At 35.7% G+C, this 14750-nt stretch overlaps 1 long non-coding RNA gene and 1 pseudogene across 1 annotated transcript in view; one reads left to right on the top strand and one right to left on the bottom strand.

Moving 5' to 3' along the window:
• Positions 1-12588, top strand: part of LOC112932141 (E3 ubiquitin-protein ligase Mdm2-like) — a 37885-nt pseudogene extending 25297 nt beyond the window's left edge.
• The window catches only part of LOC140600022 (uncharacterized), a 252732-nt gene that overhangs the window by 212917 nt on the left and 25065 nt on the right, over positions 1-14750 (bottom strand). The window lies entirely within an intron of this gene.

Here is a 14750-nt window from a genome sequence, read left to right as displayed (position 1 = left end):
AGGCTATTCTTCTGGGAATGTGCATGGTTTAAGGAATTCAGACCTGATGAGTTAACTTTCTTGTACATGTGTATCAGAATATACTGTGATAACAACAACAAAACTGATTTAACTGACTTAACACAAGTATTTCACCACCACTACCTGCTACCAATCCTATTTATATGAAGTATACTGAAAATCTGAAGAATACTCCAAGCCACTTGATCACTATACCCAAACTCAGTAACCCATGCAGCTTCTGTCTTTTGGTTCTGCCATGTGAGCACCAAGCTTTATCTGCCATTGTTGTGGCAGAGGAAGAAGAGATTAGAGACCCTCATGGAGCTCTTCATGGCATCAGCCAATAACATATGTTGTTTTTGCTTATGTTTCATTGGTTCTCACAGGGCCCCACCCAACTGCAAGGGATAGGGACCTCAGACTCCCTAAAAGTGCATAAGATGGTGTGAACAGAAACACCTGAAATGAAGTTAGGAACTGAAGAATGTCAAGGGGCCCTAAAATAGAGCTAGGAGGCCAACAGGGGGCTTAGTCTCATGCATGTCCACACCTGGTAAAACATGAACATTTAGACTATGCCAACCATAAACTGCCACATCCCGATGCAATTCTCAGACTGAAGCTTATTTCACTGAACTCCAACCTACCAGTTGGCATAGGGACTTATCCTATCCAAACTGTTAATTATTTTTGCCTATGCCAATCATAATTCTTTCAAAACAACTTACATAAGCCTGCAGCTTTTGCCTTTATCAACCTTTTTCTTTTTTTCTGCCTTGGAACACATTTCAGTTTCCTCCTGTGTCTTTGTCTCCTGGATTCTAATTCTTCAATACCCCAAATAAACTTTTGGTTTGCTTTACAATCTCAGTCCTTTCTAGTTTGACAAGGAACAGAGATCCAGTTATCAGTGAGAACTAGTGGTGTCCATCATATTTATAAATTATCAGTATTATGCATATTAACACTGGACAAGTAAACAGGTAAAACAGAGAGATAAATTAGGAAGAGTCAGAATGTGAACTCTGATCTGTGTTTCTCTGAGACACATGCTTGTAACTACAAGGCAAATTGTTTCTCAATAGGAGATGACCTTAGAACCATGAAGAAGACTGTGTCACCAAGTGAGGACAAATGAAGCAATTGAGGATGTCACTTACTCTCAATACTTTTGTAGCCCTATTCATTTTTCCAGCCATTATCATACAAATGATGAACATGAATCTGGAATAAGGAAGTTTATTTACTGTAATTTCTTCTGTTTTAATGTAGACTTATTATTGAGCTTATGTTTCTTGAGGTATAGAGAATTGTGCTCCTAGTCAGAGGAGGGGATAAAGGACACAAGGAGGCATAGGAGGGCAGGGGATAAGAGAAGGCAAGGGCTTGGGGGCAGGGTATAGGGGTAATGGGGTCATGGAAGGGCAGGGGGTAGAATAGAGCCAGAGGTAACACAGGGCAGGCAAAGAAGAAATAGCCAGCAATATTGCCCTGAAAGCCTTTGTTGCTTAGTCAGAGGAATAGAATAGATACATAAAAGTGATAGCCAGCATCTGGAGTCAATGCATTTTTTTTTTTCGAAGAGTCTAATTGATTAGAACAGGATGTCCCTCAGTGGATGTTTATTATAAACATCAGACAGATGTTTATTATAGTCTGCTTCGTGGAAGATGTTGCAAAGTAAGCTAATGAGGAAAGGACATGATCAGAAGAAAGAAGGGTCATTGTGGTTGAAATGGGTAGAACATGGAATTCAGAATCCACTTTGAAACCAAGCTCTTTCTCTTAATAGTTACATGATTGATTATTTCATTGTTTTTAGCTTCAACTGTTTTCTGTAAAATAATAACTATAGCTTAGATTTTATGGAAGAGCCAATGAAATAACATATATGACATATTTAGCACCTTTCTTGAAACAACGTGAGCCTCACTCTGTATCTATTCTTCCTCATCCTTGCTTCAAGGTTGGAGTGACCCCTGTTCTGCCAATCAACTCCTTACTTAAGGAATCAGTGATTGAATTCCTACTCTATAGTAGTCACTGTTCTACTTGCTTAGGATTGAGCAGTGAACAAACCAGATTTTCTACTTTCTTGGAGTTTATATTCTTGTGGGAGTTCATTAAAAAAAGAAAAAAAATTCAAGTAACCAAGTAATTATGCATTTCTTATTTCAAACATCAATACATTTTATAAATTTTTTTTCAATTTTTATTTATTTATGATAGTCACAGAGAGAGAGAGAGGCAGAGACACAGGCAGAGGGAGAAGCAGGCTCCATGCACTGGCAGCCCGACGTGGGATTCGATCCCTGGTCTCCAGGATCGCGCCCTGGGCCAAAGGCAGGCGCTAAACCGCTACGCCACCCAGGGATCCCATCAATACATTATATAAAGATATTAAAAGTGTGATGTGATAATGAAGGGAAGGCAGTATAGTTAGGGGAACGTCTCTGGTATCGTGATATCCATATGAGCAGAACTGGAGACAGCTTTTTTCAGTGGGACTAATATGTATAGAGACATGGATTTGATGGATGAACTTCAAGTTTTGGTGGAACTAGATTGGCTGGAGTATAGTCAACACCAGGTAGAATGACAGGACAGAGGCTGGCACGAAGGCATGGTCCAGATGACATAGGTCCTTTTAAACTACAGTAGAGAGGCTGGATTTATTCTCAGAGGCAGCTGTGACAATGACAGAAGGCCATGCCAAGGAGTCAGAGAGGAGGTGCTATAAGGGGAATCCTGTGAGTGGATGGTGAGGACTCTGAGTGCCATGATTGAGAATTTAAACAGTCTCATTACATCACTTCAAAAACTCGATCTACTTCTTCCCAAGCAACCCCAGAACCCTTTTTCTTGCTTGACCAAATGTGATCATTAGCCAATTCACATTTTTCTCAACCCATTTCTTCCAGGCCATTGATCCATGTGGCCTGGTCCAGCCATGCTGAATTTTCCTTCCAATGAATAAACTCCCTTTCACTGCCTCTCTGACTGTCCCCTGTGCAATTTCCCGAGCGTTTCTTCCATTTGGTTCCTGGTCATGCCTCTGTTACTGTTTTCATTATTTTAAAAATGGAGAGGATGTGTTTCTGCTGAAGTTGCCCGATCTTGTTTTCACTCTATTGGACTCCAAAGTGTGCTGTCTCGGCGCCGGCAGATGGATGAGGCAGAAAAGCCACTGATTTGATTTTCCCTTTCAATTTTCAGATCTTTCACTGCTTGCCTGGTTTCGTTTCTCTTCTAACAGTGCATCTAAATATGTGCCTTTTTCTTCCCTCTTGAGGTAGTCCTTTTTATTGCTTTTACCTGTAACATTTGCCTTTGATGGTTTCTGGATATGTGTTTAGGATCAAAGATGTTCTGTTCTAGGCTTAGTTATCCTGTCTGTGCTTTAACTTAGTTATTTCCCTTTGTTCTCTCTCTATCTATATATTGGCTTGTTTTTTCAGTGCTCTCTTCTTAGAGATTCCTTTATTTAGGGTGTCATAATAGTGTTCCTTAAATAAACTTTTTGGCCTCCAGAACTTTTAATGTGTCAGATGGTATCCTATTGTTGGTATTTTGAAAGAGAAATACCACCCCAGAGAAGCTCAATATTCCTGCACGGGTTTTGATGTTTTGTTCTGGTTTTAATGCCCAACAATCAATTAGTCGGTATACATTCCCTAAATCAGATCTCCACTCAAGATAAAAAACATCTATTCATCTGGCTCTGTTGATGGGCAGCAAACCTAAGAAGCTTGTTTTAATAAGTGTCTGCAGGAAATTTAAAATAATTTCCTAACTGTTATTATTCCCTCACTTCCCAGAAATCACAACTGCAGGGATTCCAAGTAGTGTTGTATATCTATGGTGGGGACAGGATGCACACAAATTGCATGATTATGCTAAATATTTGGAATGAATATGAATATCTATATATAATTGCATAATGTCATCCCTTATTATTTCCTTCTTTTGTTTTATTTTTTTAAGGATACCTTGCTTGCTTTATTAGCTAAGTGAGTTTATTGTCAGCTATATACACTATGTTTTGTGACAATACTTTGACTAAATTATTTGCAGTTTTCATGCTTTACTACACTTTTCAACCACATATAGAATTGACTTCTATGGGCATGCAACATTGCTTTTTTAATGTGGCTTTTCTTCAACTTTAACCCCAGATTTCAAATAAACATTTAAAGTTTGTCATGAAATATAACTATTTCTCTAGGTATTTCTAAAATTTTCTGGTTGAAGGGTGGTGGTACTGCTACAAATATAGACAGACATTAGTATGTATTTGCTTCATTTAAATGCATATATTTAGAACATTATAAAAACAGTATAACCACAGTATAAAATTATGAGAAATTGAAAAAAAAAGAGAGAGAGAGAACCTGGACACCTGGGTGACCCATCAGTTGAGCGTCTGCTCTGTCTTCAGCTCAGGGCATGGTTCCAGGGTCTGGGATCAAGTCCCCCATTGGGCTTCCTATGAGGAGCCTGCTTCTCCCTTTGCCTATGTCCCGGCTTCTCTCTGTGTGTCTCTCATGAATAAATAAATAGAATCTTTAAAAAAGAAAAAAAGAGAACTATATTTTCTTAATATAATCATACTACCTTAATAGAAACACCGCTTTCATTTCAAATCCTACATTGCTGTTTTTGAGAGGCTTATGGTGCTCCTGCACACTCAGAACTTGTTAGACCCTGGGAATATAAAGAAGAAATGCAATAGTGTTTGAGCTTAAAAGGGATCCCAAGGGAGATGGCAGTCTCCTACAAAGCCTATGAAGAGACTATTTTAGAGAGTAATGCCTAAGACTCTGGGATAAAATGATTAGGGGAACCTTAGGTGTTCATGAAAAGAGGCAGAAAAAGATCCTGAGGAAAGGGTATTCCCCAGTTTTATCTTAAGGGATAAATTGGGCTAACTCAAGACAGGAAGCATAGGAAGGTCATTTTAGGAAAAAGAAATACCATGAGTCAAGGCACATGCCACAGTTTCATTTGGGATACTATAAGAAATTCACTGTTGCAGAAATATAACTTAAGTGGTAGGAAATACTAGAAATCAAACTCTTAGCCAATTGTAGGCTAGTCTGTGCATCATGCTTTGAACATAGTTTTTTATTACTTTAAAGATTTTATTTACTTATTCATGAGAGACACAGAAAGAGGGAGAAAGAGAGAGAGGCAGAGACACAGGCAGAGGGAGAAGCAGGCTCCATGCAGGGAGCACGACGTGGGACTCGATCCTGGGTCGCCAGGATCAGGCCCTAGGCTGAAGGTGATGCTAAACCGCTGAGCCACCTGGGCTGCCCCTCAACATAGTTTTAATCAAGGAACATGTATGCATAGAACTGTTATGCATTCATTTTATATACATGTATGTTTATACCATGTTGCATTTAACATACAATCAGGTGACTATGTTTTACCTGATTATTATTAAATATTACATATTATTAAATATTATAAATTTCTGAATAAATATTGTTAAATATTGCTAAGTAGATAATATAATATTGTGGCTATTGCTTGAATTAATACCATTAATTCTAGATTTTGTTTTTGTTTTTGTTTTTTTTCCTATAGCCTGAGTCATTCTTTTAGAGTATGTTCCTAGGCCTGCAGATAGTCTAACAAAATGAAAACACCTCTATGATTCTTGATAGATATTAGAAATCACTTAATAAAAAATGGTTTTACTAATTTAAGCTCCCATCTATATACAGGTTTGAATGTATAAATTTCCCAACAGCTACTTTCAACTCTGGTGATTTTATTCCCCCTTAAGTTTCACTAATTTATTTGGCAGATTATTTCTTAGTCTTTAGTATCAGATCCTTGTGATACAATAAGAATTATTCTCATGTCTTAATGATGTTATGAGGATTAATTTAAGTAATGAATGAAAATTGCAGAGCACACTGGCACATACAAGTGTTCGATAAATTATAGCTATCATGTTATTATCTCTCTGACTAATAAAAACTATCTTGATCTATTTTTTCTCCTCCTGGATCTATTGGAGAATTAATAACTTAATGAATACTTAATGTTCATGTTAGAAAGCATTTTTACTTTTTATTAGTGATTGACTACCAGCACACAAAGCACACAACTGTGATGAGGTACAAAAAGTAATGTGATAATTTCAGATCTCTAAAAAAATGTCAGTCCATGTAGATACTAGTTTGATACAATTTAGTAAAATTCCATAAGTTCAAATTAAGAAAAAACTTAAATAAGGTAGCCCAATGAACTCACCACATTCTAGGTGAGGAAAATGACTATTAGGTCTATTTCTTATACCTAAGAGCTTCTCTTGTACTAGAAACTGTTCAAAAGTGGAAGTGCATTGTCTTAAAGACAAAATCTGTTAAAGAAGAAGAATGGGGGAGGAAGGAGTATGGAAATAAATGTGTCCTTCTCAGATAGTAAGAGATTAAACCTTAAGTACCCCTATAGATTTTAATGTTGCCAAAAAATGTCAGGCTGAGGCATAAAAACAAAACAATTAAATAAACACATTGGTGTTATTATTTATCACAGTGGTACATTTTGTTTCCTTTCCTAAGTCAATCTATTTATTTTTTTAATGAGGACTATTAACTTATAACTTATTTATAATAAAATTCTCCTTTTTTAGCTGTTTCTCTCAAGTAATTTATCAAATTTATAGTCATAATAAATAATACAGTTTATAATGTTCCTTTATACTTTGAATGTCTGTAGTACCTGAGGTAATGTTCCCTCTTCTGTTCTTAATATTGATAATTTATGTCTTTGCTTTTTTTTCTTAATCAGTTTGGCCAGAGTTTGTTTTTCTTTTTTTAAGATTTTATTTATTATTTGTTTGTTTGTTTGTTTGTTTGTTTGAAAAAGAAAGTATGCATGCACACAAGAAGGGAGGTGGGGCAGAGGAAGAAGAAACAGCAGCAGACTTCCCACTAAGCAGGTAGCCTGATGCTCAATTGCAGGACCCCAAGTTCATGACATGAGTAGAAGGCAGATGCTTAACCAACTGAGCCAACAGCAGCCTCATTTTAGCCAGAGTTTTATCAGTTTTATTATTGATATTTTCAAAGGACTGGTTTTGGTGTTATTGATTTTCTTTTACATTTTTAATTTCACTGATTATTTCTACCTATTTTCTTTTTTTTTTTCGTTTTCTTTCACATTTAATATGCCCCCTTTTTTCATTTGTGGGAAAATGGTTTTTTTAATTTTTTTTAATTTAAATTCAGTTTAGTTAACATAGAGTATATTACTAGTTTCCTGAGTAGACTCTAGTAGACTCTAGTGTTTTATTAGTTGCATAAGACACTCAGTGCTCATTACATCAAGTGCCCTCTTAACACCCATCATTCAATTACCGCATGCCCCTACTCACCTCCCTTCCAGCAGCCTTCAGTCTATTTCCTAGTTAGGAATGAATCTTTTATGGTTTTCCTTTCTCTCTGTTTTTGTCTTATTTTATTTTTCTTTCCCTTCCTCTGTGTTAATCTCTTTTGTTTCTTAAATTCCACATATGATGAAATTACATGGTATTTGTCTTTCTCTGATGGACTTATTTTGCTCTGGTTCTATACACATCACTGCAAATGGAAAGATTTCATTCTTTTTGATGGGTGAGTAATATTCCATTGTACACATAGACCACTCTTCTTTATCCATTCATCTATGGATGAATAGTAGGGTTGCTGGAGTAGCCATCCTTATATGAGACAGACTAGATTTTATTTTATTTTTCATTTTCCTCATTTTTTAAAGAGTTATTTGAGAGAGAGAGCAGAGCAAGAGAAAAAAGAACAGAGGGTAAGTACAGAGGGAGAGGAAGAAGATGACTCCCCAAGACTCCCCACTGAGCATCAACCCCAACATGAGCTAGATCCCAGGACCCTGAGATCATGAGCTGTGCCAAAGGCAGATGTTTAACCAACTGAGCCATCCAGGTACTGCGAGACAAACTTGATTAGACTAACTTGACTATATTTTAAACCAAAGATTGTAATAAGAGATGAAGAAAGATCCTGTACCATAATGAAGGGGTCTATCCAACAAGAAGATCTAACAATTGTAAATATTTATGCCTATAACCTAGGGGCAGTCAAATATATGAATCAACTAGTAAAAAACTTAAAGAAACTTATTATAATAATGCAATAACAGTAGGAGACTTTAACACTCCACTCACAGCAATGGACAGATTAAGCAGATCAACAAGGAAACTAGGGCTTTGAATGACACACTGTGCCAGATAGAGTCAAAAGATATATTCAGAACATTTCATCTTATAGCAGCAAAATACATATCCTATTTGAGTGCATATGGAACATTCTCCAGAACAGATCACATACTGTGCCACAAATCAGGTCTCAACTGGTGCAAAAAGATTGAGATCATACCATGCATATTTCACACCACAATGCTATGAAACTTGAGGTCAACCACAAGAAAAAATTTGGAAGGATTACAAATAGAGATTAAAGAACAATTACTAAAGAATGAATGGGTCAACCAGGAAATTAAAGAAGAATTTAAAAATACATGGAAGCAAATGACAATGAAAACAAGACAATTCAAAACCTTTGGGATACAGCAAAGATGGTCTTAAGAATGAAATACATAGCAATATAGGCCTTCCCCAAGAAGCAAAAGAAGAAAGTCTCAAATATACAACCCAACCTTACACCTGAAGAAACTGGAAAAAGAACAGCAAATAAAGCCTAAATCCAGGAGGACAAGAGAAATAATAAAGACTAGAGCAGAAATCAATGATATACAAATCAAATACACACACACACACACACACACACACACACAAAGCCCAGTAGAATACATCCAAAAAACTAGGAGCTGATTCTTTGAAAGAATTACTAGTTTGATAAATGCTTAGCCAGACTTATCTAATGCTATAGCTTTTTAAACACTTCTTAAGCTGCAACACATAAACGTTGATATGTATTCATTTTAATTTAATTCAGAATATTTCCTAATTCCATTTTTGTTTTCTTTTTGACATATAGTTTATTCAGAAGTGTATTGTTAAATTTCCAAGTATTTGAGTATTTTTCAATTATTTTCTATTGATTTCTAGTTTTCTTCCATTGTGGTCTGAACATTGTGCAATGTTCATTCTAGAATTTTTTGTGATTCTTGTGGTCTATATTAGTAAATAGTGTGTGTGCAATTAAAAAAAAAGGAATTCAGTTGGGTTTCTCCCTTTGCCCTATGAAGGTAAATTAGTTGATAGTGTTTTTCAGGTCTTATATTTGCTCACTGATTTTCACCTTACTTGTTTTATCAATTACTAAAAATTATCCAGCCATAACTATGGATTTTAGACTAGTCATTTTTAAAATACCATGTATAGTGTCACTGATTCTTAAGGTCTAATAAATCAGCAAATTTTCTTTTATTTATTGAAAGCCATATGGTTCACCAAAATATGTCTGCTGATGCTTAAATTCAATGTAGTTTGGGTCTTAGTCAAAATAAGAAGCACCGGATACTTTTCTCTAGGCAGTACATGGTAACAACTATTTATGTACTCATAAATAATTAAATCAAAGACATATTTTGGTATGTGGGGATTTATCTCTTTTCAACAAACTTTCTAGATATGACTAATCAAAAGGCGACAAACTAGATTTCTTTCTTTTTTAAAGATTTATTTATTTGAGAGAGAGTGAGCACACATGTGAGGGAGAGAGAGAATCTAAAGCAGACTCCTCAACTGAGTGCAGAGCCCCATGTGGGGCTTGATCTCATAACCCTGAGATCATGAACTGAGCTGAAATCAAGAGTCAGGCACTCAGCTGACTGAGCCATGCAGGTACCCCAAAATTTCTTCCGACATTAAGATCCTAGATAATGGTGTCTAGAAAATTCCCATTTTAAGGCTCAGTTGCATTAGTTGTAGAAGAGAGAAGGGGAAACTAAATGAGATTTTAAGAATCTTTACTTTTTATGACATAACTCTCATCAAAATCAGCATACTTATTTTATTTATATTTGTTTGACTCAATATGTGTTTTTGAGGACCTACCGCTTTTCTTCTATGAGGTAATTTACTAAATTGAGCCTTACTCAGTCTGTTATAAAATAATACAGTAACCACAGCCCTGCCTATGTCCTGGGAAGTTGTAATGAATGAGATGAATAGGTCAAGAGTTGTACACAACCAAATTGATATTATCCTAATGATTATTATTAAGCAAAAACACTCACATGCTAGTGAAAAGTGTCTACCTCTGAACCACACACACACACACACACACACACAACCACTTCTGCCCCAGAAGCTTAATTATACCTGTACTATCACTTGTATGTCTTTGAATGATCTTATATTGTTTCTAACTCAACATTTCATGATCTTTCTTTCCCTAGGCAGCTAATTAAATCAGCAACTGAACTCGTCAGTTCATACTAAGGCAATCAGGAATTTCTATTTCTTTTCAACTAGTTCCCTCACATAATTGCACAGTTCCTTTTTCTAGAATCTTGAAGAAGCAAGATGGAATGGGTTTAATGAGTTATTTTCAGAGCCACAAACAAGACTGACTCCTTGAGACTTAGACCAAATGGTATCCATCTGAATGGAAGATGGTTTGATTGGTTGAAAATGAGCTAGTTGATGTCCTAATGTGGCTTTTGATAAATTCACGCCAATGATTCTGAATTTGTGCCATCTACTTTAAAAAGAAACCTAACTTGTGAAGCATTATTTCTTATTTTTCATCCAGAGAGGATTAGTGGAGAGAAAATTAAGTTCCCTCATCTAAGTTAGTACCTCAGGGAACTATTCACCTATCAATGTATGGGAGAGTTTCAGCCTGTAACTTACCCAATTTCATTAGCATTAATGGGAGTTTTGTGTGAAATCCTGTGTGAATCATTGCTTTAGGAGATCTGTAAGAGTTGTTTGATTACTTTTATTTTGTAATGGCTCTATTCTCCAGCTCAAACTTTTAGCTTGTTAGGCTTGCAAAAGATGCTACATTTTGGAAAGAATCAAACTTGGACTTCTGAAGGTAATTAAATCAGAGGAGCATCACATGGAATCATTCACCACTGTGAATATTAGATGCTTGGTGCATATAGGTTCCCAGATGTTCTACTGAATTGCTGTCTATAATGTGTGGGGACTCACATTTGAGTTTTTAGCATTCATTTAATTATTTTTTTTAATATGAAAAAATAAAAATATGTTTTAATAACATGTAGTCATTTATAAATATCCTTACTTGAGCCCTCTATTTTCCACTCATTGCTGGGCCATGAATTCTGCACCCATTTGGATGATCCTTCAAGCACCCATCCTGCCCTTGTGTTCCCTCGGCTTCTACTTTCCAGTGATTTTTATATAAGATGAAAACCGAATTTGTGTCCAAAACTGGGAAATTTTGAAAATGAAAGGGGAACCTGGTGGGACTACATGGCCTTGGAGCACTGGCATAAATAAATGCCCTGGAGGTGCACTAGGGCACCTCAGAAGCCTCAGTGATGGGGAGAAAGATAGAGCAAGAAGCCCAGCTGGTGGGCAGCCCTCACTCTTCTGATCAAGGTCTTGCTGCTTTCACTGCCAGGGGCCTCCTCCTCTGGACCTACTGTCCTCACACACATACAAGCCTGGGATAAAAGAGTATTCTAATGAATTCAAAAGAAGAAGAGATGACTTCTGACTAGATGAAAATTCAGATGAATTACCTGGTGAATGAAAAAGAAAGCACCAGAAATCTGATAGTATTTCCTTTTCTTTGATGAAAGCTTCACTTTATGTATAATAAGGGAGATATATTGTGAAGAAGCAGTAGCAGGGAATCCAGAGACTCCAGCAAATTCAGACCTTGATGCTGGTGTAAGTGAACATTCGGATGGTGGGATCAAGATTCAGGTTTAGATTACTTTGCTGTAGAATTTGAAGTTGAGTTTGATTCAGAAGATTATAGTCTTAGTGAAGAAGAATAACTCTCAGAGGAAGATGATGAAGTATATCGAGGCAAATCATGCAGGAGAGAGTGATATAGATTCACTTGAAGAAGATTCTGAAACTTTCTCAGCAGACTACTGGAAGTATAATTTATGAAATGAAATGAATCCTCCCCTTCCACCCCACTGCAACAGATGGTCGGCAATTGGTGAAAACTGGCTTCATAAAGAGAAAGAGAAAATATCTGTAAAAGTCAATCTAGAAAAGTCAACACAAGTAGAAGAGGGCTTTGATGTTCTGATTGTAGAAACAAACAAACAAACAAAGCAAACAAACAAACCCACAAAGAACTACAGATGATTCTAAAAAGTCATATGGTGAAGAAAATGATGATCACACAAACCTCCCAGTTCTAAGCACTATTCTCAGACATCAACTTCTAATTGCATCACATAGCAGCCAAGAAGATGTCAAGGAGTTTGAGTGTTAAAAAAACATGAGACAAAGAAGAAAATATGGAACCTAGTTTTGTCCTTAATGCCACTGATTCTCATGTGGTTTGCCAAGGTTGACCTAAAAATAATCACATTGTCCATTGCAATATAGGACATCTTATGGCATGTTTTACATGTGCAAAGAAGCTTTAAAAATATGCAAGATGAGTAAGTCCTGGAGATCTGTTGTACAACATAGTGCATACAGTTAACACAGAATTAGGTACTTAAAATACATTGGAGATTGATGTCGCATCAAGTGTTCTTACACACTCAAACACACACAAAAGAACACAAGGAAATTGAGGAGATTGATATGTTTAGGATCTTGATTGTGGTGATATCATAGGTGTATGCTTATGTCCAAACTTATCAAAATGTATACAATAACACAATAATGTAATTTTTTGTAGTTTATATCTATTATACCTTGATAAAGCTTAAAAGGAGAGAGAAGCAAGCCCTACCCAGTATGAAGACAACTAATTCAAATGACTGTGATATCTCTTAGTTGACCTGTCCATTAAAGTAGAAATATACATTTCTAACAGTACATCCCTAAACATTTAGATGAACATGAAAGGCATCCTGTTTTTACATATGTCAAAGCAAGAATCTTAGTTCATCTCTATTTCTTCTCATCAGTGTAATTTATCTACTGGGGTTGGTGCTGAATATTTACTTCCTTTTAGGAAAAATGTAAGTTCTGTTTATATTTTACATTTGGGTTTTGATGTAATTTGGATTGGATATACTGCTCATCCTTTACTCCTGTTCCTTATATTTTAAATCTTATCCAGTTTCTCTAAAATGCGAAGTACTTAATTTTATTTTTACATAAGTAGGGCATTTAAATGTAACTTATTTAGTACTTTTCATGTAAGAAGAAAAAAGTTTGTGTGAAAGATTTAATATTAAAAATTTAAATACCCTTTAATCTTGCAATTCTTAGTTTCTCTCCTCTTTCAGAGCCTCTTAAAATACTTTTTCCAGATAAAAAATAAATTGGTAGTTATATTTGGTGCCGTGTAATTAAAGTGTACTTCTTCTCCAGCCGCTTTGGTATATAAGGGATTAGTGGTTAAGATGTTGTCACTTAAGAAGTCTTTGGTAATAGGCATCATTTATCCATTAGACAGAACTTTTTAAGGCTCCATAGTGGTCCCAGGGGGATATAGATTGGGATATCATACTCTTCCCAGCACCTGATTTCAGGATTTGGCAAAACCAATTGTTTCTCCTAAATTGATACACAAATCTAAGACACTTTGAAGTATATTCTTGGTCTGGCTTACATAGTGTCCAGTAGTTTCCTAGATTTCAGAACACTGTTTATGGAAAGTTCTAGAAACCAATGAATTCAGAAAGATAAATTTAGAAATCTGATAGAAAAAAAATGTTCATTTTTAAACTAGCTAGAAAGGTTATAACTTTTTTTCTAAATTATCCAGAAATTCTGTGTCACATTTCTTCAAGAAAGGGTCAAAACATAGGATTCTAAAATATCTCTCATACCATGTATATTAATTTCTTGATTCATGTTTAAATATGAATCTTATTTGAAGCAAAATACTGTGAATAACTAGTTTGATTTAGGGTCTTGATGCCTTTCTTTTGTGTGTGATAGTTGTGCAGACTTGGGTGAGGCCAATAAAGTCAACTGAATTGCAAGTTTAGAATACAGCTGAGGAGTCATTTTGCACAACTTTGTGTGCCAGTCACTAACAGTGTATTGTTGTTATAAACTTCAGAAAACACACACACACACACACACACACACACACGAACACACACACATGCTTACTCATGGATGCATATGTAAGCAAGAAACAAATGGATTAGTACATCAGCCAAAGAGTAGTCCTCAAATACAGCAAAACTTCATTAGTTTAGGATTTATAACACATCAACTAGAACTAAGTAGAACTCATCTTTTTTGAGAATAATCAGTGGCATAAATGAAATTATTAACAATGTGTATCTAGGGTGTATGTCTGTAGTGATTATGCTATTTATAAAACATTCATATCTATGTGCAGTTGGAGTCTTCGGCACACCTATGGATCACTAACATAGTCTTCATTTTCACATTTTTCAGGTTTAGTGTATTTATTAATTTACAAATAATTTATTAAATGTTTGATTATGGAAAAAAATGAAAGAGGAATCATTAATGGTTATGTAAGGACAACAAGGATAAAATGAGTGACCTCACCTTTGACTCAAACCTTCTGAAATATATACTCACACAGATACATACCTGATCTGTAATTCCTAGAAAAGTTCTGCTTATAAACACCCTAGCTTGGTTTGGG

The sequence above is a fragment of the Vulpes vulpes genome, chromosome 8 (genome assembly GCF_048418805.1).
Source record: "Vulpes vulpes isolate BD-2025 chromosome 8, VulVul3, whole genome shotgun sequence".
Taxonomy (NCBI): domain Eukaryota; kingdom Metazoa; phylum Chordata; class Mammalia; order Carnivora; family Canidae; genus Vulpes; species Vulpes vulpes.
Note: the sequence above shows the minus strand (reverse complement) of the source record. Positions and strands in the feature narration are given on the sequence as shown.